At 40.6% G+C, this 26,202-nt stretch overlaps 1 long non-coding RNA gene across 1 annotated transcript in view; it reads left to right on the top strand.

Annotated features, from left to right (window-relative positions):
• Positions 1-8,655: 8,655 nt before the first annotated feature.
• Positions 8,656-26,202, top strand: part of LOC110743552 — a 37,570-nt gene continuing 20,023 nt past the window's right edge. Inside the window, exons 1-2 of the long non-coding RNA XR_002522822.2 lie at positions 8,656-14,139; positions 25,074-25,260. This is a non-coding gene — a long non-coding RNA (uncharacterized LOC110743552). The remainder of the gene's footprint in view (positions 14,140-25,073; positions 25,261-26,202) is intronic.

Here is a 26,202-nt window from a genome sequence, read left to right as displayed (position 1 = left end):
GTCCTTGTAGTCACAGGCCCACCAACATTCTAGGAGATCAAGTAGATGTCACTTCCTGATGGATGGGTGGGGGTTGGGGGGGCAAAATCACATTGCATAACTGTCTTTGGAAATGGGAGAAAAACTTCTGTCATGGCATCTTTATTTCCCCTTCCTCCCAAGAATTTGCAAACGTCTGTGGTAACCTGCTGAGTGATATAAATGACATTGTGGCTTTTCTTCCCCAACTCTGTCAGCCCTGGGGGCAGGAGGGAGATGCATGCCAGTTGAAAGAATCATGGAAAGTGTGAAAAACCTTTCCCTGTCTGGCAAAACAGGAATATTAAATATTTTTAAAAAATACCTTACTGGAACAACCATGCTCATACTCATAAAAATGAAATTATTTTTAAACTTGTTTTAGAAAATGTTCATAATAAAACATCCTGTACTTGAATTATTAAAAACAATGTTGAGTAAAGAATTGCTTAATTTAGTAAATAATTCTAAAGCAAGTCATTATTTTCTCCAAAGTTGAATTTGCTAAAAGCACTCCAAGAATTTTATTACAAGCATGACTGCATAATGTAATTGTGTAATTAGTAATACATCTGACACTGTTGGAAAGATTTAGTTTTACTTGGGGCAGGAACAAAATGTAGTTCTTATTTTTTAAGACTGCTTGAGGGACACTGCCTTGTTTTGCTGGTGGAGATTTTTTGTCTGTCTTAAAGATATATTGTATGATTGAGGTAATAGAGAAAATAACCAACATTTATTAATATTGGATCTGTGGATAGAATATGTAGTTTGAAGTTAGACTGACCTGACCTAGGTTTAATCCCGATGCTACCTCTTACTACCTGTAATTTTTTTTCCCAAAGATCTCATATTCTTTATTTATAATAGGAATAATAATGTCTATTTCTTGAGACTGTCTTAACTCTTAAATAGGATAATGTACAAAGATTGTGCTAAGTACATAGGAGGTACAGATGGAGTATCCTTACTTCAAAAATCTGAAATCTGAAATGCTCCAAAATTCAAAACTTATGGAATTCTGACATGATGCTCAAAGGAAATGTTCATGGGAGCATTTTCAGATTAGGGAGACTGGTAAGTATAATATGAACGTTCCAAAATAAAAAAAAAATCCAAAATTTGCAATGCTCCTGGTCTTAAGCATTTCAGACAAAATAAACTCAACTTGTACTAGGTTAGGTTCCTTTGTCATTCCCATCTGTTTCTGTTTGAGCACTTGATTTTGTGAGTGGTTGGCTTGGATGGTCAGTTTAAGTTCCATTTCAGTTGTGTTTGTTGGACACAGGCCAGGGTTGGTGAGTAAGCTCAACTGTCATTTTTTCACCTAGATACACCAAAGAAAGTGTCTGTTCAATTTGTCGACAGCCTACATGCTTAGAATGCTTTGAAATAACAGTTATAAGCTACATCTTACATCAATGAGCTTTTCTTGTATTATTTGGTTTGGAGGTACAAATGTTCATTTAGGAGTTAGGAAGCTATTGCTGTAATGTAAGGGGTGGTGACTTCTGCATGACTGACAAGCTGTGCTTTGTCTAAGTTTTAGATTATATTCCCTGTGTAGTAGGCAGAATTCTAAAATGACCTCCCATGACCCTTACCCTTGTAAAATCTCCTTGCCTTGAATGTAGACAAAACTTGTGATTATCACAGGCTGTCACTCCCAGGGTTGTGTTATGGCGTACAGCAAAAGGGATTGTGTAGCTGTTATAAAGGGTACTAACTGGTTGACTTTGAGTTAATCAAATGGGTGGGCCTCACCTAACTACATATCGGCCCTTTACATCTGAGTCTAGAGGTTAAAGACGGGAAAAGTGGGAGATTCAAAACATGAGGAGGACTCAATGTGAGAAGATTCTCCATTGCTGGCTTTTAGAGATGGAGGGGGCCACATGGTAAGGCTGGAGAGTGCCTCTAGGAGTTGAGAGTGACCCCTGGCTGATAGCCAGCATGAAACAGAGCCCTTAGTCCTATAACCCCAAGAAATGGAATTCTGCCTACAACCATGAGAGCTTGAAAGGGGATCCTTGAGCTGTAGAAAGGATGGCAGCCCAACACCTTAATTTCAGCCTTTTGGGACCAAAGAGCAGAGGGCTCAGCCATCTTATGCCTAGACTTCTGACCTACAGAAACTAGGAAAAAATAGTTTTACCATATTGTTTTAAGCCACTAAGTCTGTGGTGATTTGTTACACAACAATAGAAAACTAATTTGCCCAGTAATTCTTATTGTGAGATCTTAAGTCGAATTGTTTTCTTTCCATCGTTGTCAGTTTCCTTGCCTTTAAGTAACAGGATTTTCTAGTCTAGAACACTGGTACTCATAATAACTGTGTATTAAAATCACTTAGATTGTGAGGGGAAGCTTTAAATGTAGATTCCAGACCTTTCTCCTGATGTCCTGAATCAGACAATCTGGGAGCAAGGCTGGGGGTTGCACTGTTAACTGGTTTCCTAGGTGATTCTGATGTTTGTGGGGCTGGATCCCAATGGGCAGGACATCTGCCTATACCCTGGAATAAGAATATACAGTCTCTTCTAGCACTGACAGGTAAAGTTGGCAGGGAAGTCCTTTTTTTTTTTTTTTTTTTTGTTACAGTCAAGTATATTCAGTGCTCACTAGGTGTAAGGCATCGTGTGAGGGCTGTCTACCTTCTCTTGTTAAATCCTTGTAATGAACTATAATGACCTGTGAGGTAGGCACAATTATTAGCCAGTCTTCACTGTAGCTTGAGGAAACAGGGCCAAATTTACACAATGCATAAGGGGTAGAAATGGAATTTGAACACTGATCTTTGTCATTCCCAGTTGGGGGCTCTTAACCACTAAGTATATCCTGTGCTGTGAAATGGAGTGTCCGTTCGTTTCTGTATCTGTAGCACTAAACACACTGTCTGGCACATGATAGATGAATAATAAACACATTTTGCTTATTACATTCTCTGGAACTCCATCGCGCCACCCAGTGCAGAGCAGTTTTTGTGACAATGGAGAGGGAGGAGGAGGCTGGCCAGGACCTTTTCTGTGTCAGGGCTCCCTGCCCACTGCTGCTTCTCTGTGTCAATTCTGCCTCGTTTTCTTTCTCTATAGTTGTCTCTTTATGTAGGGTGAGCTAACAGCAGCCACTCCCATCCTGTGGGATCCTGCTTCCCTTGCCATAGCTGATTAACTCAGGGTAAGACATTGGGAATTGGAAACTTCAAGTGGAAAGACTCTGATCATGGTGGTCCCTGGAGGTGTTCTGGTAAGAAGGCCCACACAGCCTTCCCTGCTGCTCAGGCCCCTGGAGCCAGCCCACCTCCTTTCTTCTTGAACATTCCAGCACCTTTCCATTAAGTTCCCTTTGTGGCTTAAGAGGTTCTCTTTGTGACAAAGAACCTCTGCTAATGGAGGAGTAGAGACTTGCTGAGCTGTAGGGCATCTGAAATGTCATCTTCTTCTTTGTGTGGTCTGGCTGGGCATGGCAGGGCACTCTCTGCTTGATGCGACTCCTTCAGACCCTTCAGACTGGCCCAGTTTTCTTAATTCATTCATGCTCTTCCACCCTTCCACTACCTCTCCAAAATGGACTCAGCTTAGAGGATGCCATACAAGCCCCACCTCCTCTACGTGAAAGGTTTAAAAGAGCCATACCATAAATATTTAAGATATCTTTCCTCCCTGCTTCATTCCCTGACATTTTCTCCACCTTTAATTTTCACTAGTTATAAAACAAAGAAGTTCTAAAGGTAAGAAAAATCTATTTTCTGTATGAATTGTCGCAAATCCCAACTTAGTGGTGTCATAATAGCTAACATTTTTGTGCTAACTCTTAAAAGCCAGGTTTACTAATGTAAGTTAAGTGCTTCATGAAGTTAGATGTGCTTAATATAATTTTCTCAAAAAATTCATTGAGGTGTCGTTATTATTATTCCTTGTTTCATAGATGAGGAAATTGAGAGGTTTAAAGGTTCTAAATGAATAAAAGTATATTTCAGAGCTGTCTGTGTCCAAACAGTGATAGCAAGATCAAATTGTAAAGCATCTCTATTTCGTTTTTCTGCCACCATCTCCATGCCATTTATTTTGGATACTGGGAAAATAGAAAGACCGTGCTGAACATTTCAGGGTAATGTGAGGGGTACAAGAAAGTTGGACACCAAAGGAGGTCATGTAACTGGTGAGGGTGAAGAATTCAGGAAGACTTTCCTGAGAGGTATGGCAGATTTTCTAAAGAAGGCTGCAACAATATTTTCCATCCCACATGTTTTTCTAGAATCTTAACACTCCTATATGAAGAGGTAGGGTCTGTGTCCCCACCCCTTGAACTTGGGTGCATCTTTATGACTGCCTGAACAGACAGAGTACAGAGGAAGGAACATAATGTGACTTCTGAGGCTAAATCATAAAAATGCCATGTTCTTTTATCTTATTGAGAAGCTCCCTCTTGCAACCCAGTCACCATGCTGTTTAGAAGCCCAACCAACTCATTAAGAGGAACTGAAACCCATATCCTTGGCTGAGGTCCCAGCCAAGAGGTAGCACCATTTTTTTAAAGCAGTGTAAGTGAGTGATCTTGAAACTAGATCCTCTAGTCTTCAGATGAGCTACCGCAGCTGATGCCATATATAGCAGAAGTAAGCCATTCCCCTAGGTCCTGCCTAAATTACAGATTCATGGGCAAAATAAATGATGGTTATTTTAGGCCATCAAGTTTGAGGTGCTTTATTAAACAGCAATAGATTAATGACACAAAAGAGGCTTTGAAAGACAGGCATCTTTCCAAACAAGGTTCAGAGGGCCATATGCTGCTTATTGACAGCTAGTAGTAGTAGTAATAAAAATAAATGTTATTATAATAATGATACACTCTTAGTAACTGTAGTGGTAGTTAAGTTTCACTAAGTTCTTTTTTGTGCTGTGCTCATGCTAAGTGGTTCATACTTTATCTTATTTAATTCTAATAATGACTCTAGGTAGGTACTATTACCTTCATTTTACAGATGAGGAAACTGGGGCTTAGAGAATTTCACTTCTCTTTATAGCCACCCAGATTCTAACAAACTCACTTTTGTAGTATTCCCAGGCTCGAACATTTCCTTCCTGCTTGCCCAAACTACCAGATGATTCATTCTTTCATCCAGGCAGGGCTCATTTAGCCCTTTCATGGAAAGGAATGCTTTTAATCAGAGTCACAGTAAAGTGAGGATGACTGGAAGGTAGACAGATGTGTTTTTTCACCTGTCTATTTGCATTTTCAAGGTGGATATTTGCTAATCAATTTGAAAGCTCTTGTGTAGTGCATTTCTGTAGAGCTATCCGGAGGCAGAGGACCTCTTCCTAGCACTTGTCAAATGACTTTGTGCCTTAGACAAAGGCCAAAATCCATCTGACATAGTCCTGGCAGCTCACACTTGTTCCTCTTTTGGCAGTTTGGAAAGTGGGCTGCTATATATCATCCCCTCTAATCTCTGCCCCAAACTGAGTTGTGCTATCACCCTTATTTTACCTTTAAGGAACCCACAGCTCAGGCAAGTTCATAGCATGCCCAGGATCACACAGAAGAACCAAGACCAAACGTGGGTCTTCTAACTTCAAAAGCTGAGTCCACTCTGCAACATGACATGCTGTATCTCCCACACTATGTGAATGATTCAGGAAGGTGGATGATAAGAGACAGCAGCCAGCAGAAGGAAAGTAGTGATCCAAACACCTAAGAGGAATCCTAAACAGTGGAGAAAGGAGAGCAAACATTAAAAACTCGTGGATAGAAAAAAAAAGAGGAAAAGAAAACCATTTGGAAGTGTTCATTGAGTTGATGCACTGGATAATTTAATAAGCTGTCTGTTCTGATCTGTCTTGCTTCCCTGCTCTTAGCAGGGTGCCATATGAAAGCTCCTACACGGTAATTATAATGGATGATCTTTCCCCCTGTCTGGGATCTTTATGGTGTGATTTGGATAGCTCAGCTGCTAAGCTGTTTTTCTTGGGAGGCAGAGTGTGGGGCATGTGTGAAAATATGTGTGAGAGCTTGTGTGTGTGTTGCGGGGGTAAGGGACAGTGGCTGGGATTGGCCCTTAGAATCTCTTTTCCATTGTGGCAACATTTTTTTTCTGCTGCCTCTTGGGATCTTGGTGCCAGGGTAACCTTCCTGCCTTTTACCTGATCACATCTTTCTCAGACTATATAGCCTCAGGACTCAAATCCCTGCCAAAAGTCAATAAATTCATCAGATTAATGAATCCTTTCCTAGCTAATATGGTTCTCATTCAGTTAGTTAATCAACAAATAATTATTAAAAGCCTGGAAGTGCCAGGCACTGAGAATATCCATCCTCTCATGAACATGGGTTTTAGTGGAGGAGATTGTGGGAAGCAAGAAAACAAATAAGTATGAATTTCAGACACTAATAAGTGATAAGAATAATATGATGGCATGTGTTTTTGTTTGGGTGATCAGGGGACTAAGTGATGTCTAAGGGCCCTGAAATCCAATTTGGACCTAAATCTAATCTAACCTGCCTCTAATGTGATCTAAAGGAAGAAGAAAGAAAGGAAATCTTGTCAAAGAACTCACTTAGGAAAACTCTTTTCCAATTTAGCTTCCTGTGTATTGATGAGGCAGGCCGTCCTGTTACTTGGCATGCCAACTACCAACTATTTCTTGCTTTGACATCACAGGTCTCATTTCAGGATAATGGTGACAATGGTGATGACTGTTAATAAACACAATGTTTTAAATTCTATGGAGAAAAAAAGAATTTAAAACATACAATTGGGAATTGCTCTCAAGAGATTTGCTTTGATCCTTTCAGATGGGGTGTGCTAAGTGGAGATATCTTGATATCTCTGGGCCTCAGTTTCCCCATCTGTAATATGACAGTATTGGGCTAGATCAGTGGTTCTCAAACTGTGGTCCCTGAACCATTAGTGGCAGCAGCACTTGAGTACTTGCTAGACATGCAAATTCTCAGGCCCCACCCCAGATCCACTGAATCAGAAACTAAACCCTGGCAATCTGTGTTTTAAGGAGCCCTCCAGGTGAGTCTAATGCACCAAAAATCTAAACACCACTGAATAAGATGATCCCTGAGGCCTTCCCGACTGCCTGTTTTTGCTTCTCAGACCTGTTGGATGAAACTGGCCTGGAGTGGGATCCCCAGAGGGAGGGATGGGAAATGGAGGAAGGTGCCTTTCCTGGTGCTTCCATCCCCTTTGAAAGTTTTAATGCCTCCTTCTTATCCCTGCTTTCTCTCACTGTCCTCTGGTGATAGGAGCTTATTAAGATGGGGGATTTTCCACAGGCCTGTTTCAGAGGTCCTGGGGAGGGGTTTTAATTGCCAGACTTCACATTGAGGGTGTTAACATTTATTAAAGTCAGTTCCTCTGATTGCCTTTTAACAAGGCGGTGACTGTGCATAGGAGATAACACTGGGCCCAGCCCTGTGGGGCCTCAGAGGCAGCTTACAATAATCAGGCCCAGGGAAAACAGAAAGGCAGCCTGGAATAGTGGTAGCAGAGACACAGCAGCAGCTCTCATGCTATCTGTGCTGGGGTGGCTGGGCCGGTGGAGGGGTCCAGACTGTTGTGGGATCTGGGGTGGTTTCAGTCAACAAGGTGGGCCTGGGGAAGTAGAAGGGAAAGGCTAGCAAGGTCCTGTTCAGGAACAGAACCATTACAGAGATGGGGCAGACAGGGCCAAAGCTCCGGCCTCTTTTGTAATGTAGATTTGGGTCTTATCACTTTCATAATTTTGTGAGGAGGGATAGAAGATGGACTATATGCTATTGGGTAGTGGAGGGTGGAAAATGGTTCCAAAGCCCTCGTTCTAGTTTGGATTTGTTGCAATTGCTCTTGGCTCCTGGCCCTTTCCTCTGTGGCCTCCTGTCGGCTCACACACCACAAGGTTACTTTTTCTTTCTTTTTCTTTTTAAACATTTCAAAAGCTGTAAGGGTACAAGTGGTTTTTGGTTTCATGGATGAATTGTATGGTGGTGAAGCCTAAGATTTTAGTGCACCCATCACCGAAGTAGTGTACCTTGTACCCACTATGCAGTTTTTATCCCTCACCCACTTTCCAAACCCCTGCTTCTGAGACTCCGATGTCCATTATACCACTGTTTGCCTTTGTGTACCCATAGCTTAGCTCTCACTTATAAGTAGGAACATGCGGTGTTTGTTTTTCCATTCCTGAGTTACTCACTTAGAATAATAGCCACTAGCTCCAGATTGCTGCAAAGGACATTATTTCATTCTTCTGTATGGCTGGATAGTATTTCATGGTGTGTATATACCACATTTTCTTTTTTAGTTCTTTCTGTTTTTTGAGACAAGGCCTTGCTCCAGGCTGGAGTGCAGTGGTGCAATCTCAGCTCACTGCAACCTCCGCCTCCTGGGCCCAAGGGATCCTCCCACCTCAGCCTCCCAAGTAGGTGGGACTACAGGTGCATGGCACCACATGCGGCTAATTTTTTTTTTTTTTTTTTGTATTTTTGGTAGAGATGAAGGTTTCACCATGTTGCCCAGGCTGGTCTTGAACTCCTGGGATCAAGCAATCTGCCCGCCTCAACCTCCCAAAGTGCTGGGATTGCAGGCGTGAGCCACCATGCCCAGCCCACGTTTTCTTTATCCACTCATCAGTTGATGGGCACTTAGGCTGGTTCCATATCTTTGCAACCGTGAATTGTGCTGCAATAAACATATGTGTACTGGTGTCTTTTTGATATGATGACTTCTTTTCCTTTGGATAGATACCCGGTAGTGGAACTGCTGGATGGAATGTTAGATCTGCTTTTATTTCTTTGAGAAATCTCTGTACTGTTTTCCAGTTGTACTAATTTACATTCCCACCAGCGGTGTATAAGCATTCCATATTCACCACATCCATGTCTATGCCAACATCTATTGTTTTTTGCCTCTTTAATAATGGCCGTTCTGGCTGGAGTGAGGTGGTGTCTCATTGTGGTTTTAATTTGCATTTCCCTAATGATTAGTAATTTTGAGTATCTTTTCATACATTTTTCAGCCATTTGTATATCTTGTTTTGAGAAATATCTATTCATATCAGTTGCCCACTTTTTAATGGAATGATTTGTTTTTTTCTTTACAGCAGCAATTTTCAAACTGCATTCTCCTGGTCTTAAGAACTCAGTTTCCACTTCATCAGATCAAAGATCCAAGGAGTTGAATGGCTCTCATTTCTCTGGGGTCTGTGAAGAGAGGAACGGCCTCTGTTCCTTCCTCCCCTTCACCTGGGGCATCTCTCATTTCATCTGGTTTTTGTCACAGAATTTTGAAAGTATTATCACCAAGAAAAAAGAAAAAAAAAACACCATTGGAAAGCACCATGCTTGATTGCTTCTTTTTCTGTGATGAACTCTGCCTTCCTTCCCTGCTCCTACCTACCCTTTCTCTCCATTTCTCCACTTGGTGAAAGGCAGACCCAGCTCAGCAGTTGCCTTTTCTCTCTCTTCTTTGTCTTAGCATCCCGCTGTCACTACATGGTGCAGATTCTCCTCACCAGAGGCTCCAGAATCGGTCTCTTCTTTCCTTCCCCTCCCTTATGGTTATAGCTCAGGTCTTCATTGCTTCTTGCCTGGACTTGCAATGTAGGCTCAGAACTGGTTGGTCTGTTTCTGGTCCTGCTCCCTCACATCCTTGTAGCCTGCACCCAGAGTGACCTTGTCAAATGTCACTCTGAGCAGGTTATTCCCTGCTCAATGCCTCATTTTTGCCCATCAAACCAAGCTCCTTGGTTCAGGGGTTTAGGCCCTCCACAAGCTGTGCTTTTCAGTCTTATCACTCTCTGCTCAGCCAAGCCAATCTCCTTCTGGTTTACTCAGTACCTTTCAAGAGTCAGCTCAGGTGTCACTTTCTCTCTGGTTCCTGTCCCTGACTCCCTGAGCTGAGTAAATTATTCCATTTGATAGGCAGATTACCCTCAAGATTATAATTTTATAACTGTCTTCTCCACAAGCCTGTGAATTCCTCAAGGGTACAGTGAGCATGGACCATTCGTCTTTGTACCCGTGATATATAGCAGGTACGTTATAAGGACTCTTGAATGCTGCAGGGCTGTTCAAAGGACTTCTTTGGTCCCTTCCCACCCTTGTTTTCAAAGTATAGTGGTATTTGCTTGGAGGTGAATGGTCAAAGTACAACTCAGGCTGCTGTGTTGGTGAAATGTAGTGAGCAGCTGGGTGGGCACTGAAGGGCTGAGTCATCATGCGACCCTTCTCCTTAATTGCCTTGGGCTGGTCATTTGGCTTCTCTGGAATTTGATTTTTCTACCCATGTATTTGACAACTTGACAGCAGTGAGAAATTTCTGTGTCTTTGGCACACAAAGATTGAGATGCAGTAGCAAGTTCTACCAGTGTGTATCCCACTAATAATAATAAATACTTATCAAATTGTTAAGCATGTACCAAGCACTGAGCAAAGGCTAAGCTCTACCCACTTTGTCTTATCTAATTCTTCTCACAACCCAAGGAAGTAGGTACAATTACCTCCATTTACTGAAGGCTCAGAAACACGTAAGCTACTTGTGCAAGGTCAGGAAGAGTAGGGATTCAAATCCAGGTGTTGAAGACTCCAAATGACTAACTAGTGGGCTGTCTGTCTTGTGGTCTGAGGAAGGTGAAATATGCCCTTACAATCATTGAAAGTGCTATGCAGCCCCTGGCTAGGAGGGAACTATACCCAGCACTGCTTTCTACAGCATGCAAATACAGGTACCACATGTTCCCCTCCTGGGCTTCCTAGAACCTCATTATGGGGATGATGAAAATGATGGTGATGATGTAACTGCAGTAAAAATATGCTCAGGAGATAGTCGCCACCACCCACAGGAACTGGCTTACCTCTGCCCTCACTTCATACCACTCTTGTCCTTTATCACCCTTCTCTGGCCATATGCACCTACTTGCTGTTCCCTGTACATGCCAAGCTTGTTGCTGCCTCAGAGACTTTGCAGTTGCTATTCCCTCTGCATGAATGCCCTTCCACCTACTCTTCATGGCTTTTATCACTCACTGCCCAGTTCTAACATCACCTCCTCACAAAGGTCTTTCCTGATTCCCTGTCTAAAATATTTCCCTCTCTTCTGCAATTTACATCCTGTCCCCTCCCTCTGTTAGTTTCTTTTATAGCAGTCTGCATACTTTGTAGTTACTTTCTTCACTTTTTAAAATGTCCTTCCCCTCCTCCCTCAAACAGGAACCCAGAGGGCAGGAGCTTTATCTGTATTATGCACTGCAGTATTCTTACCCAGTGCCTGGCCCACGGTGATGATAAAAAAATTGTTGAGTGAATAACCAAATGAATGAAGGATGACCTATTCTCACTTTACTTTTCCTATTCTAGGCTGGACAACACTTGAACTCACCCAATAACCTTGGCCAATCTTCTTAACCTCTCTGGGCTTCTGTTTTCATGCCTCTAGAATAAAGGAGTTGAACTAGAACAGGGGTCAGCAGGTGTTTCCTAAAGGGCCAGAAAATAAATAATTTTAGGCTCTGAGGGCCACGCAGTCTCTGCTGCAATGACTGATCTCTGCTATTCTAGTGTGAAAGCAGCCATAGACAATATGTCAATGAAAGAGCATGGCTGTGTTTTAATAAAACAAGAGGCCAGCCCGTGGGCCATAGTTTTTTGATCCCTGGACTAGACAGCCACTAGAGACCATCCTAGCTTGGACGTTTTAAATTCCCTATTGGCCATCTTGTAAGGAGCCCTGCTTGGCTTCAACTTCTTGGCCTTCATGATTAAAATCCCTCTTCCGGTGGCATGTATGTTTGGGACCCCTCAAAGGGGCAAGGCAATGTGGAAAGTAAACATAGACCCACTAAGGCTGTGTGGCACACCAAGACTGTAGGCGATGTTTGAAGGCTTTCCTGGGATGGTTAGAAGCACTCAGATTATAGAATTTGGTGACTACCTTCGGAAAGGATCCAGAAGTTTTCTTTCTCAAGATTTTTTCCTCCCCTTCCCTGGAGACTTGTCTAATCTCCTCAACCTTCACAGAACTCCTTGAGCTCTGAAACCCTGAGCACTCGGTCTGTGCGTGACACTTCATCTGCTCAGTTGCGTTGTCTTTCTTACCCACAAATGCGTGTCTTCTTTCCCCACTGAATTATAATCTCCTTGACAACAGAGAATTTTCTTCCTTTCTTTCTCTGAAATGGCATCTAATATTGTTCTGAGCATACAGAAGTGCTGAATAAACATCAATTGACATTCTAAGAGCCCCCTGCCCTCCTTTCCTGTTATGCGTTGTTCAGGAGGCTCATGCCCTTGTGAGGACAGAGCTTGATGATGACTTTTCCTTTTTTGGATTCTGTTCCTTGTGATGTGTGGGTTCTGCCACCTGTCTGCTGGTTACCAGATACTTATCAGTGATATTTATAGTCAGGCTCTTTGGCTGGCCATGATGGTCAATTGGATATCATCTGAGCCCACAGAAGTCAGAGGCAAGGCAATTGCGTGGGAGATGAAGATCAGATGGGACTTGAGAACTGCATGAGAAGTAAAAACATTTCAGATTTAAGATTCAGCTCTGCCACTAACTTGCTGAAGGACTTTAAGCAAACCACATAGCAAGTCACTTCAACAAGCCATAGTCTCCTTTTCTTTATTTAAATGGAGATTAAGTGAAATAATTTATATTAAGGTACTGGTAAAAAGTAAAGAATCATGCTCATATCATAATAATCATTAGTAATGAGCTGCCATCACCTCTCACCTCCCTACTGGTCTCCCCGCTCCCACCCTTGCCCATTGAGTCTGTTGTCTAAATGGCAGCCGGAGTTATCATATAAAGGTGAGTTGGATCTTAGATCTTGTCACTCCTCTGTGAAACCTCCAATGGCTCCCATCTCACTCACAGCCCAAGTCCTAATAATGGCCCCTTGGGCCCCACATTTCCTGGCCCCGTGTCCTCTGACCTCATTTCCTTCAAAACTCCATCCCAGCCACCTGCTCTTCTGTATTGTTCCCACTGCAGAGGCGTTGCTCTTGCTCTCCTTTTATCTAGAATGTTCTTTCCCTAGATATCAACACAGCTCACTGCATCATCTGTTTCAAGACATTACCCAAAGGTCACTTTTCTCAGTGAGGCCTTTCCTGGGCATCCTTCTTTAAAAATTGCTTCCTATCTCCCATTCCTGCTTAAATTTTCTCTGCAGCACTTGGTACCAGCTAACATAATATTTATATCACTTGTTTTGTTTTTATCTGCTCCTGTACCCTGTGAAAATTTCATGAGGGCGGAGAGTTTTATTGATGCACTTACTGCTATATTCCCAGTGTTAGCACAGGGCTTGACACATAGTCGGTGCTTAATAAATATTTGTCAAGTAAATAACAGAAGTTCATTAGCTCAAAAAGGGGGCCTGCTGGGGCACATCGGAACTGTGTACATTCAGTTTAATACTTGGTTGATATGGATTCATCCATTCGCTACAGCTTGGTGCAACTAATGCTCACCTCTTTCCACCCGGTCTCTAGGAAGACAGCATATTGAAGTGACTAGGGGTTTGGGTGTGGCCATCAGACCTAGACTCACTAGCTGTGTGTGTTTCACAAATAACCTACTTCTCTGAACTTGGGTGTCTCGACTATAAAATGATAGCTTCTACCTTGTAAAGTTTTTATAAGGATTAAATGGAGGATACTTAATTCATATAAAGTGTTTAGACAGGTCTTTAGCCCATGGTAAAGTTTTGGCTAACGGTAAGTATTTTTATGTTAATAGCAGTATAATAACATCATAAGCATCTTCCAAGAGTGCATAGGCACAAGCATAATTTTAATAACTACTCTTTTTGTGTGAATTTGCTGAGTTGTCCCAAACATGTCTTTTGTGTTTAAATTTTATATCATCTGCTATTAAGACAGGCATGCCAATTTCCTTTTTTCTACTTCTTTCCATTCTCCCTATCTTTCCTTTACTCCAGGATGAATATTCATCCCATCTGCACCACTTACTGGCCATGTGTCTTGACTCCAGCCACTATACCACTAAAAGCCGCAGTTTCCTCATCTGCATAATGGGACCGAAAAGCTCAGCCTTTCCTACTTTGCAGAGACAATGAGTGGACAAATTGGGAAGATGGATGTAAACAGTAAACCTACAAATATCAGGTTCGCTCCTCATTTTTATTGCCTCTCCCCAGCAATGGGTGTTTTTGTATGCCCCGCCGAACCTCTCTGTTCTTGCCCATCCTGGTGAATTAGCTGTAGCATGTGCACAATGGACACAGCTTGCTTTTTTGTCTCTGATTCCATGGGTGTATGATAGATGCCTCCCTGAAGCCAAGATAGAGTTCTTCTTTGGAGAACCATTTTTAAAAATGTTATATTGGAGATGACTTTCAGTTCAGCATGATAATTTAATTTTAATTATTGATGTGACTTGAACCTGGCATTTTGGATCTGTTTAGGCCTCTTGAAAGCTTGAAGATTTTTCAACATTGTGAGGCCACTAATTTACTATCTATCCAGAGGTTTTCTGCATCAAGTAAACATACTGTAATTTCATTAATATAGTTCTCTGGAGAAATCAACTGTATCCTTGGTGCTGAACTGGGAAATTCATCAGGCAGGAGAGAGAATAGTGGTGAATGCAGGCCCTGAGATGGCAATTAGGAGCAGGGAATCAGACTCATTCCCTTTCTCCTTATCTCCTTTGTCTGTAGGTCTCTGCCGAGTTTAGGACTTCAGCCCTCTGCCCCACTAGGTTTATAATACTGTTATGGAAAAAACAAAATAAACCAAAATACCTCTTGGAAACTGGCTAGTTCAGGGATGGCAAATGGGTTTCTTTTCTGGTGCCAATAGACAGGTGATGCTTGCCTGAAGCAAGTTGTTGAAGATTTCAAGTCCACATCCCCTTATTTAGCAATTTATTTTGTACTTACCATGCACCAGGAATTGTTCTAAGCCCCTTAACTTGTGTTAACTCATTTAATCCTAGTAACAATGTGATGAGGCATGCACGATGAATAATCCCTTCTCCACAGATGAGAAAACTGAACTATCTGGCCCCAAATCAGATACCTTGTAAAGGGTGGAGGTGGGATTCAAACCAGGCATTCGGTTCCCTTAAGCTCCAGTAGCCTTGTGAAGCACTTGGCTCAGCTTCTGACAATAGTAAAACTTGATGAATCTGGGTTGGGCAGATGCTGCTGCTGCTACTGCTGCTATTACCATGTGAGGTTGCCATAGATAACCGTACATTTCCCAGAACAAGAGATGTTTAAAGAGACCCCTCTTTCTTTTTTGTGCCTGGCTACTCTATATTCATTGTTTAGTCCCAGCTTAAAGTATCTTTCAAGAGAGACTTTTCCTGACTCATTCCAGCCATCCTTCTGGTCCAAAATAGTTCCCCCTGTTATCTCCATCACATCCCTGTTCTTCCTTTTTACTTTCACTTCAATTTGTCCTTTTAGATATGTAACTGTATGATCATTTGTTTAATGTCTATCTCTCTTACTTGTAAGATGAAGGGGCTGGTTGTGCACTTAAGTGGGATGATCTAACACAGTGTTTTTCAAACTATGGGTCATGGCCCATTAGTGGGTCTTGAAATCAATTCCACAGCTCTTGAGCACTGAAAAACAGGAAAAAAGAGCAGGTACTTTACACATTAAAAAAATGCATATCATACTGTGAAGCTTTTACTTAAAGAGATTCATCTATAGATGGTGCCTGTACACTGGGTTGGGTGTAAAATGTATTTTGAACTGTGCACTACAGCCAAAGATTTTGAAATTCCTGGCCTAAAGTGAATAAGATGGGGATTTGGACCAGGTAACCGCTGAGGTCTCTCTCCCCTGAAGCTGGGATCTATAGGTCAGGCGAGGGCATTTGGAACCTAGGGCTAATTCCTCTCCATCTGATGCATTATATTTTTCAATGCTATTTGATTATGCCTGGCTGCTTTGGAGGCAATCTCTCTCTTGTTCAATTAAGCTCATGCTTGCTTTTCAGCCTGCTAAATGAAGCCTTTGATCACAATTGAGAATTCACTGTTTCCGTTGGTATTACAGCTCTAAATTTGCCCATTTCCAACAGCCGCTGATTCTAATTGAAATGGAAGGGCTGTGGGATTTTTTTCTTTGGGGTTTAATTGTGTTTGTCTCCTTATGTATTGCCAACTGCTGGTTCCTTTTTAAGAGGAAAAAGGGGCCGGGTTGGAGAACAGTGTGACAAATCTTTTCTGGGCTAAGGTGAGCAGTAGGTTACAGCCTTTAAGATCTAATGTCTTCAAGTCAGAGAATTGAACCAAAAAACAAACCAGCTTTTATTTCCTTTATTTAAGATTTATGTGCCTTAGTGGTAAATTAAGAACATTTCTGGGTACATTTAGGTGCCATCTTTGCTTTTGTCCCTACAATCTTGTTCCTCAAAGTGTGGTTCGTGGACCAGCATATCAGCATTACCTTAGAACATGTTAGAATTGCAGAATCTCAGGCCCTGGCCCAGACCTGCAGCATTTGAATCTGCATTTTGACAAGTTTTTGTGTGATCTATGAACACATTTCATTTTGAGCCCTAGCTCTGGAGGCAGACCAGAGGCTGAGCCTCCTCCATGACTTTCTAGCTTTGTGACCCTGGCCAAGTCTCTTAACTCTAGGGGCTCAGTTTTCTAGTCTGTAAAATGGGACCACAGTGGCACTTGTTCTTGGAATGTATGAAAGAAGACAATGTGGCAGAGAAGTTATCACAGAGATTGACATACCGTGTTTTGTTGTTATTGCTTTTTGCTGTTACTACTGCTGCCTTGAATTCTGATATGTGCTCCTTTTTCCTGGCCTAGGTCTTAACCTTACCATCCATAGTTCACATACCAATGAATGCCTCTTTCAGAAGCAAAATTGTTGGGTTAAAATCTGATCTCCCTACAAGCAGGTTCAGGGCCTGGAGAGGCCCTATTTTTATCATTGTTTAAATGAATCATTCCAAGGCGAAGGGGAAAAATGTTTTCCCTAACTGGGAGGACTGTTTATCTGAAATGCATTCTCTAAAGACTGGAAATTTTAGCCTCTCTGAAATAGTGCCTGAAATGAAATGCATTTCTTGTCACCCTCTGCCTAGACTGTCTAGGCTTCTGCTCCACTGTGGCTCCCCTGCCCCAGTTAGGGATGTGCTACATTTCAATAGCCTAGTTTAGTCCAATCCTCTCAAGCAGATAGAATGAAGTGTTTTCAATTAGCAGAATCTCATTGCTGAGGGCACAAAGAGATAGTTCTCCTGGAGCAGAGAAACTAATGAAACATACATTGTGTATTTACTGGAGGAGGAAGCTCCTCGGCAGGGGTTTAGTGTTCCCATGCTCGCTGGCCTGGGACTGCTCTAGCCATGAGCTCATTGTTTAAAGACACCTAGTCCAATCTCAAGATGCATAAATCCCTTCTGCAATAGCCCTGGTGGTGGCCATACAGCTTCTTCTGCACATCCTACGGGACTGACTCACTTACAAGGCAGCCCATATCTTGGTTGGACATCCCTGGTTGTTAGAAGTGTATAACTTCCTTTCTTATGTTGAGTACAACTTTGAGGGCTGATTACTGCTCCCTGTCATGTTTTCCTAGACTCTCACCATCACGGTCATCACTCTTTCTTCAATATCCTTTATCTTTTCCATTTCCACCCTTCCCTTCCCTGTCTCCCATCCAAGTATTAAAAGGCATTAAATGAGAGTGGCATTCATCCCTTCACTCATTCATTGGTTCATGCATTACTCATTCAACAAACGTTTAAGTGTCCGCTATTGGCCAGATATTCTTCAAAACACTGGGAATCGAGTGACAGACCAGGTTCTTGCTCTCATGGAACTTTTTCTAGTGGAGCAGAGAGATGCCAAACAAATAAACTAACAAGATAATTACAGGTTGGCTAGTACTTTGATACAAATAAACACAGAGAAATGATCATGATCATGTGTTTGTGTGGGTGCATGTGTATATGGCGTATGCATCCATGCATGTATGTAAGGTAGGGAGGAAGAGAGAGAGATGGGGATTGATTGATTTTTCTTTAGATGGAGTGGTCAGGAGAAGCTTCTGAGGTGATTGTTTAGAAGCATAAGCCTAAAAGAGAAGGCAGGATGCCATGCCAAGGACTGGGGAAAGAGCATTCTCAGTAAAGGAAACAGGAAGTACAAGGAGATTCGAATAAGAGAACTAGGTGTGTGGGATAGATGGGAAGAGCCCGGGGAGGGTGGTACATACGGAACAAGGGAGGGAAAGGTGCAAGATGCTAACAAAGAAGGAGGCAGGGCTAGTTCGGAAAGGACTTGTAAGCTAAGGAAAGGAGTTTGGATTCTATTTTGGCTGCTGTAGGAAGTCACTAGAGGATTCTCAGGGGTTGAGGGGCATGATTTAAGTTTTAAGAAGAGCAGTCTGGCTATGTGCAGAGAATGCATTGCAGGGTGGAAAGGCAATAGTGAGAAGACCATTGAAGAGGTAGCACAGTACTTGGGTTAAAGAGCCAAGATAATGAATTTCTTTTTCTTTTTCTTTTTTTTTTTGAGGTGGAGTTGTGCTCTGTCACCCACGCTGGAGTGCAGTGGCTAGATCTCGGTTCACTGCAACCTCCACCTCCTGGGTTCAAGTGATTCTCCTGCCTCAGCCTCCCAAGTTGCTGGGATTACAGGTGCGTACCACCAGATCAGCTAATTTTTGTATTTTTAGTAGAGACAGGGTTTCACTATGTTGATCAGGCCAGTCTGGAACTCATTACCTCGTTATCCACCCACTTCAGCATCCCAAAGTGCTGGGATTACAGGCGTGAGCCACTGCACTGGGCCGAGGATGAATTTCAGTTATGTGTTTGGAGGCAGAAACATCAGGACTTAGTAACAAATTGTATATTGTGGGTGTAAAAAAACATGTCCTGTATCCTTGAGGCTCGAAGGAATATCTGTATGTAGGAAAAGAGAGGAGGAGTTAGCTGCATTTGAAAACCAATGACAGTGGGAGCACCCTATTTCTGAAAGCGATTTCATTTTTCACCTGAAGGTGCTTAAAGACATAGCTACTGTAGGGATAAACAAAATATTTCAGAATAAGTCTTAGTGATCTAGTACTACCTTTTTAATGAACAGATTAGTCAATAGGGAATAGACAAAACTAAAGTTGCAAAGCAAATTACTGGCAAAGCCAAGACTAGAATCAAGTTCTGATATCCAGGCAAATGCCCTTTCCACTCACTACCCCACACTAAATGAGGGTCTTGGGCCAGAGTGTTAAAAGGTCATGAAAATAAGATGGGTACCAAGAAGATCCTAGGCATATTGATCATTTGATAGGAAAGGAATTGAGTAATGATAAAATAATTTTTATTTATTTTTCCTTTTTTTTTTTTTTTGAAAGCCTTCAGTAGCTTCCATTGTATACTATAATCAAGTTTTACAGTGGTGGGAATGATCTCTATATATTCACCATCTGGTACAGCGCATGGCATGTATTATGTCCTCAGCAAATGCTTGCTGAATGAGTGAACAAATGTTTCAGCATTAGGGGGCTTATTCATAGGTAATTTTTAAGTAGTCTTTTCTGCTGACTAAATGCTTATCTCATTTTGGGCTGGAATTATGTCAAGACTCTTCAGACCAGGGATTGGATAGTCCTGCTCCATTCTAAACTGATTGGGTAACACTTGGATACTAATATTCTTTAGGTCATATGTTGGATCTAAGGAATATTGGAAATGCTATGGCCAGGGAACTTGGAATAATATCAAACATTGTTAAAGGAACAGGGTATATTAAACTTGGAGTAGAGTCAAGACAATTGATATGCAAAGGGATGACTTGTTAAAATGGTCTGATATTTTGGCCTTGACTTACTTTTGGCTTTCCAGAGAGCAGAATGAGGACCAGGGGCTCCAATTTTCAGGAAGAAGGAAAGATTTTTGTTCAGGGTAAGGGTGAATAAAAAAACATAGCCATCTGAATATGAAATATGTTTCCTAGAGTGAGGTAAAGGATTAGTGAGCTGGTTGACATGGGATGCACTCTTGCCAAGAATGTTGTAAAAGGGGTCCCTAATTTTATGGAGGCTGAGGTAGATATTTTCAGGTCACTTTCCAACCTGAGATTCTAAGGCATTTCTAGAAAGTTAGTATGCATGTGTCCATTCATTCCCTACTCTGGTGAGTATACACTGGTGAATAAAACACACCTAGTCTCTATACATTTGAATTTATAATCCAGTATGGTAGATTAGATTGTTCATTTCCCCCACCATAATTCTAGAATCCTCTTGATCATCAACCTCCTAAATGGTCAAACCCAGTGCCAAACAGAAAGCCAGAAAACCCCAGTTAGAACTGTCATAGTAGAAAGTATAGTAAGATATAACTTTTGTTTTCCCAAGTGAGCTTAATTATTTAAAAGCCAGCTGGCTCTCAGGGTCCTGATGCTACCTTTTTATTTCCCTACAAGCAAAGTTCTTCTCTGCCCTGTTCCTTCTCTGCATGTCTCAGCCAAGAGCAGGCTCTGTCTCCAAGTAGCTTTCAGTGACAATTATAGTGGATGTGGCTTCAAGCACCAACTTTGCTGGAGCCAGGGAAACTGGTGGTACCGTGTCATCCATATTGTTTTTCAGAGTAGTAACAATGAGACTGTGAAAGCTTCTCTGGCTAGGCTTTCTTTCCTGGTGCTGTACCCCAGGCTGGGGGTACACTCGAAGAAGACAGCCAAGTCTCATTAGATATAAGGAAGTAGGGGCCCAGGACGCACTAGTTCCTCCTGAGCATCCTGTGGTTACCATAATGCTTCGCTCTCTTTTTCTCTTTTTGAGGTGGAGTCGTGCTCTGTCACCCATGCTGGAGTGCAGTGGCTTCATTCAGAATCTGTCCTCTTGGAAAGGAGCTGCTAGTGGGACAACTGCATCTAGGGAGAGAATAGGTTAATGATGCATCTATCTACCCCATTAATCTTCACTCTGTTTTTTTGAGTTGTTTTCCTGTTTAGACAGATATTCTTTTTTTTTTCAGCTTCTCTTGATCTGGTTCAATTTACTCCTTAAGTAGTACCCATCAATAAACAGGGCTTGAGTTGCAGGCTGAGATTCTTTCAGTCCTTTCTAGGTAATTCTCATCATGTCCATGAAATGATAGGTGATCCCTCATTGGAGCTCACTAACTCTGAACCCTGAAAATATATTTATCTAACTTACTGTCTGTCCAGAGCTCCAAGCTTCAGGTTTTCTCTCTTCTGTCCTTTGGGAGGCTCTAAATGGCCTTTCATCAGGGGTGCCCATTCAATAATTGCATTTGTCTCTGACCAGGAGTGTTTAGGCTTCACAGATAACAAAGAGTGAGAAGGCTTTGAAGTGTTTATTTTGACAGTAGCACATAAAACAAGGTAATGTATACAATGACATTTATTATTCCACAAACATTTGTTGGTTGCCATGGTAGCATAGAGGCAGGCAGGCAGGTTCTGGAGTCAGAACAGTTTAAATTTCAGCTTCATCATTTTCCACATATGTAAATTTGGATAAGGCGCTAGCCACTCTAAGCTTTAGCAACCTAACCTGAATAGTACCTACCTCAAAGAGAATTAAGTGAGATAATATATATTCAGTGGTTGGTATATAGTAAGCATGCAATACTTGTTAGGTATAATAAGCGATAGATACTAGGAATATAGGTAGCTAATAGGTATAATAAGCGATAGATACTAGGAATATAGGTAGCTAATTGTCATAAATCCTGGAATAACTGAGTTGGAGCAAGGGTTAAAGGAAATGAAACCTCTGGCACAAATTGAGCACAGTGCTCCTAATTATAAATCTCTTTTCTCTAAATATTTGCTTGTTTATCTTTGTGCTGCCCTGGGTCTTTTCATAGCTATTGAGCCCCATCTGTTCTCATTTATATTCAGCTGCTATTTGGAATATAAGTGTTAATTATCTCTTTAACACCTCACTGCTACTAATTCTGAGTACTCTGTATTCTTGGTTCCTTTGGTTTGCCATCTGCCCAGGTCCCATACTACTTGTCTTCATGATCTCTTCTGTTGTTTTAGTGGTTCTTGACTCTCTTTTAAAAGGAACACATTTAAAATAACCTCCTCCGACTATTATCTTTAAATATATTTTATGATTATAAAAGTAATTATTATCAAAAAGTTGTAAAAATACATGGAAAATAACTCTTTATAACCCTTTGACCTAGATAAAGCAAGGATTTATATATTAAATATCTTTTCTTCCAGTATTTTTTCCCTATATATGTGTTTAAAGCTTAGTATTACACTGTGTAGCAGATGAGAATTTGTAACTACAAGTGATGAAATAATCAACTCAAACTGGGATTAAAATGAAGAAAGAGATTAGCTTACATTACTGAAAATCCAGAAGTAGCATAGAATTTAGGATTCCCTTAACCCAGTGGCTCTGCCTCCATTTTGTGTCTCTCAGCTCTGTTGTCTTCTCCTCCATCAGTTTCTGCTTTAATTTATAAGGCAACATGGCTTCAGCAATCCCAGGCATCACATCTGTACACAAAGGAGGCCAGGAGAAGAAGGGCTGTTTCTTCCTATTGACTCCCTTAAGCAAGGAAAAACCTTTCCCAGAAGTTCCCAGCAAATTGTCATTCATGTCTCTTTGGCCCCTGTTGAGTAATGTGCTCATTCCCGAATCAAGCTGTAAGAGATTGGTTTACCAAGATGGCCTAGATCCATGGTTCTTAAATTTGACCACACATCAGCATCCTTTTGAAGCCTTTTGAAGCCTTGTTGAAACATGGATTTCTGGGCTCCACCTCCAGTGTTTTGGTTTAGTAGATCAAGATGGTGCCCAAGAATTTGTATTTGTAACAAGCTTCCAGGTGGTGCTAATGTTGCTGGTCCAGAGGCCACACTTTGAGAACCACCGGCTTAGAGAAATTAGAGCCCTTTTGGAGATGAGTTCAATCTCTCCAAATATTTTGTGGCCATATAAAACAGAAAGAATGAACTGAATGGTGGGGAGAAAATCAAAGTGTCTATTACATCCTTGACTATTTCCGCCTTATCATAAAACATGCTTTAAATGTATGGGTTTTATTGGTAAAATAAACCATGGTTCTTTTATATAAGGGATTATATTATTTAACCAGTCTTCTGTTATTGGACTTGGATAATTTTAGTATTTTGCTATTATATATTACATGGTAAGAAATGTCAATGCCCACAATCATTTGTGTGCCTCTCTGATTATTACCCCCAAGTACATTCCTAGATGTAGAACTGCTCTTCTAGCTATTCTTATCTCACTGACTCAGGGCTCTTTTTTCAAGGGAATACATGTTTCATAACCCCCCACCCCACCCTCTGCTTTCTTAAAGAGCCAGACCTTTATATCTTCTCTACATTGACAAAATCAGTTCACAGAACAGAACTGGCTGAGGTCAGGATGAGGCGGAGATAAGGGAGACTCAGGAAGTAGAAAGAGCAGCACAGGGCCAGACCCGTGAGAGTGCAGGGCTTGCTCAGGGAGCTGGAAATCTGCATGAGGATCCGTGGGGTAGTGAAAGGTGAACTTGGAAGGGAGACTTGGGACAATCTGAACCAGAATCTTTCTTTCTGGGTTGTGTTTTCTAAACTTCAGTCATTTGATTTATAGCAATTAGAATTTTTGTCATATCTGTTTCACTTGTATTATTATAATAGTTTTTTAGTCAAGTCTATTACGTTAACTAATCTTTAAGAGAAACTTTGTATCACTAGTGTTAATATTAAACTATTATCAGTTACCACACATAGAAAAATAACATATTTGTGATAATTTTATTAAATTTTTAACTCAATATTGTTGCACAAGTTCTGAACTGGTAACCTGTTCTCTCTTTGTTACGGGGAAGATGTACATGTATTAAGAGGTGTTAAAAATGAACCATCTCCAAATATGGACTGTTTTCTTGATATCATTAGAAAGATTAAAGAAAGAATTGCAAAGAAAATAACTTTATTTAGTATAAAATTTTGCACTCCGTAAAATTACCAGCATTCCACTCTCAGGACATGTACTAGGTGAATATGTCTCAAACTTCAGAACTCCCTAAAGAGCTTATTAAAAAGATCCACCATGGATTTAGAACATCTGGGGCTGGTGGTGGAAGGCAGGCCTAGGGATCTGCATTTTACCAAGTCTTCAGGCCATTCTCATGTTTACCTTCGTTTAAAGATGCACATACATTGTAGAAAACTACTAAGCTATTCTCCTCTCATTTTTAGAAAGCATTTTATTTAAAAATAACTAAACTTATAGAAAAGGTACAAAAATAATACAAAGTCTTTCTGCTATACCCTTTATCTGACTGATTGTTAGGATATTCTCATTCACTTTAGCATCCTCTCTCTCTCTCTGCATGCTCTGTCACCTCTCACTGTATTGTCTGTTTTTCTTTCTCCATATAAATAATATGTATGTAAAAATACACATATGTAAAAAATAGCTCTGTATTTTCCCCTGAACTATTTGATAATAAGTTAAATACACCATGCGCTTTTATTTCTATACTTCATTGTGTATTTCCTAAGAATACAGATATTCTCTTGTATAACTACAGAACAGTAATTAACTTCAGGACATTTAACATCGATGTGATGTTTGTCTCTCTATAGTCTCTATTCCAATTTTGTCAACTGACAACAACTATAAATCAATACAGTAATAATGCCCCATATAATGGTTTTGGCCTTCAGTGTAGAATCCAGTCTTTGGTCACATGTTTTATTTAATTGTTATATATACTTAGTCTTTAACCTGGAACAGTTCCTAAGCCTTTCTTTATTTTACAATACTGACGACTTTGAAGAATGGATTCCTTTGCCTCTGTAACAGAATACTCATTATTTTGGGTTTGTCTGATATTTCTTCACATAGAGCCTCATAGAACCAGGCTATGCATTCCCAGATGGAATACTCTGTAAGTGATTTTGTGTCCGTCTCAGGGCATCACATCTAGAGGCACACACATTCATCTGCCACAATCTGGTGATTTTAATTTTGATCGCCTGGTCAAGGTGTTGTCTGACTTCTCTGCTGTATAGCTGGATTTTTTTCCCTTGCAACCAACAGATAATCTGGGGGAGGAAGAAGCTTTAGAGCTAAGCAAACATTCTGCTCTTCACTATAAAGCAAAGATCAGCAATGTGGAAAAATGGACTGAACTGAAGGGAAAAGGTGGCAGAAAAGTCAGCTAAGAGCCTATTGCCGTAAACCAGATAGTCTGGGAGCATCTGAGCAGAAGAGCCGCTGAAACCATGTGAGTGGATGTGGTTGCCCAGACAATCCTGGGTCTCAGTCATCATTTCCATAGATTATTTGATCTATTATTGTAAATGAAAATTTTGTGTATTTTGCAGTTATTGAACTAGTGCAAATAGTGTTCTACATATACTAATCATGTTAATTTTTTTCATACTAAAGGAAATAAACAGATATGTAAGTTAATTATGACAGTCATATTATTTACTTATCTTTATTGAATTTTTTTGTCAACTAATTTTTTATCAGGTACCAAGAAAAATGTGCTAAAGTTTCCTGCTATGATGATGCATTTTTCTCTTTTCTTTCTGTTTTGTCAGCTTTTGCTTTATCGCTTTTGAAGGTATATTTTATGCATACTTTACAACAATCCTTTTATGCCCTTATATGCAGAGAGTATGTTTTGTGAACAGTATATAAGTATATTTTGCTTCTTCATACAGTCTGACAATCAATGTCTTATAATTGAGGTATTTGTTCAATTTACATTTAATTACTGAGATTGTTGTGTTTAATTATATCTTGCTATTTAATTTCTATTTGATTTGTTTTTATGTTTATTTTTGGTCAAATAATTATTTCTGTTATATTTATTCTATTCTATTCACTTTTTAATTAGATATTGTTTTATTATGTTTTTAGTGGTCTCCCTAGAAATTACATTACATATCCTGGATGTATTACAGATTCTTTTAGAATGGTATTTTTCCACTTTCCAAGTGATACAAGAACCTTACAACAGTTTAACTCAATTTACCCTTCTCACTTTTTGTGCTATTCTTGTTATATATATATATTTTAAGCTCACAAAATGACTCACTAATCCTCTGTTCTTCCTTTTGTAACTTCTATTAAATACATATTTCAAATTCTTAGTATCATTTATACTATTTTAAGTTTTAAAATTTTTATTTGACATTATTTAATAGAGTCCAGGTCT

This window comes from Papio anubis, chromosome 5, assembly GCF_008728515.1.
Source record: "Papio anubis isolate 15944 chromosome 5, Panubis1.0, whole genome shotgun sequence".
Lineage (NCBI taxonomy): Eukaryota > Metazoa > Chordata > Mammalia > Primates > Cercopithecidae > Papio > Papio anubis.
This window is presented reverse-complemented; position numbering and strand designations above follow the sequence as displayed.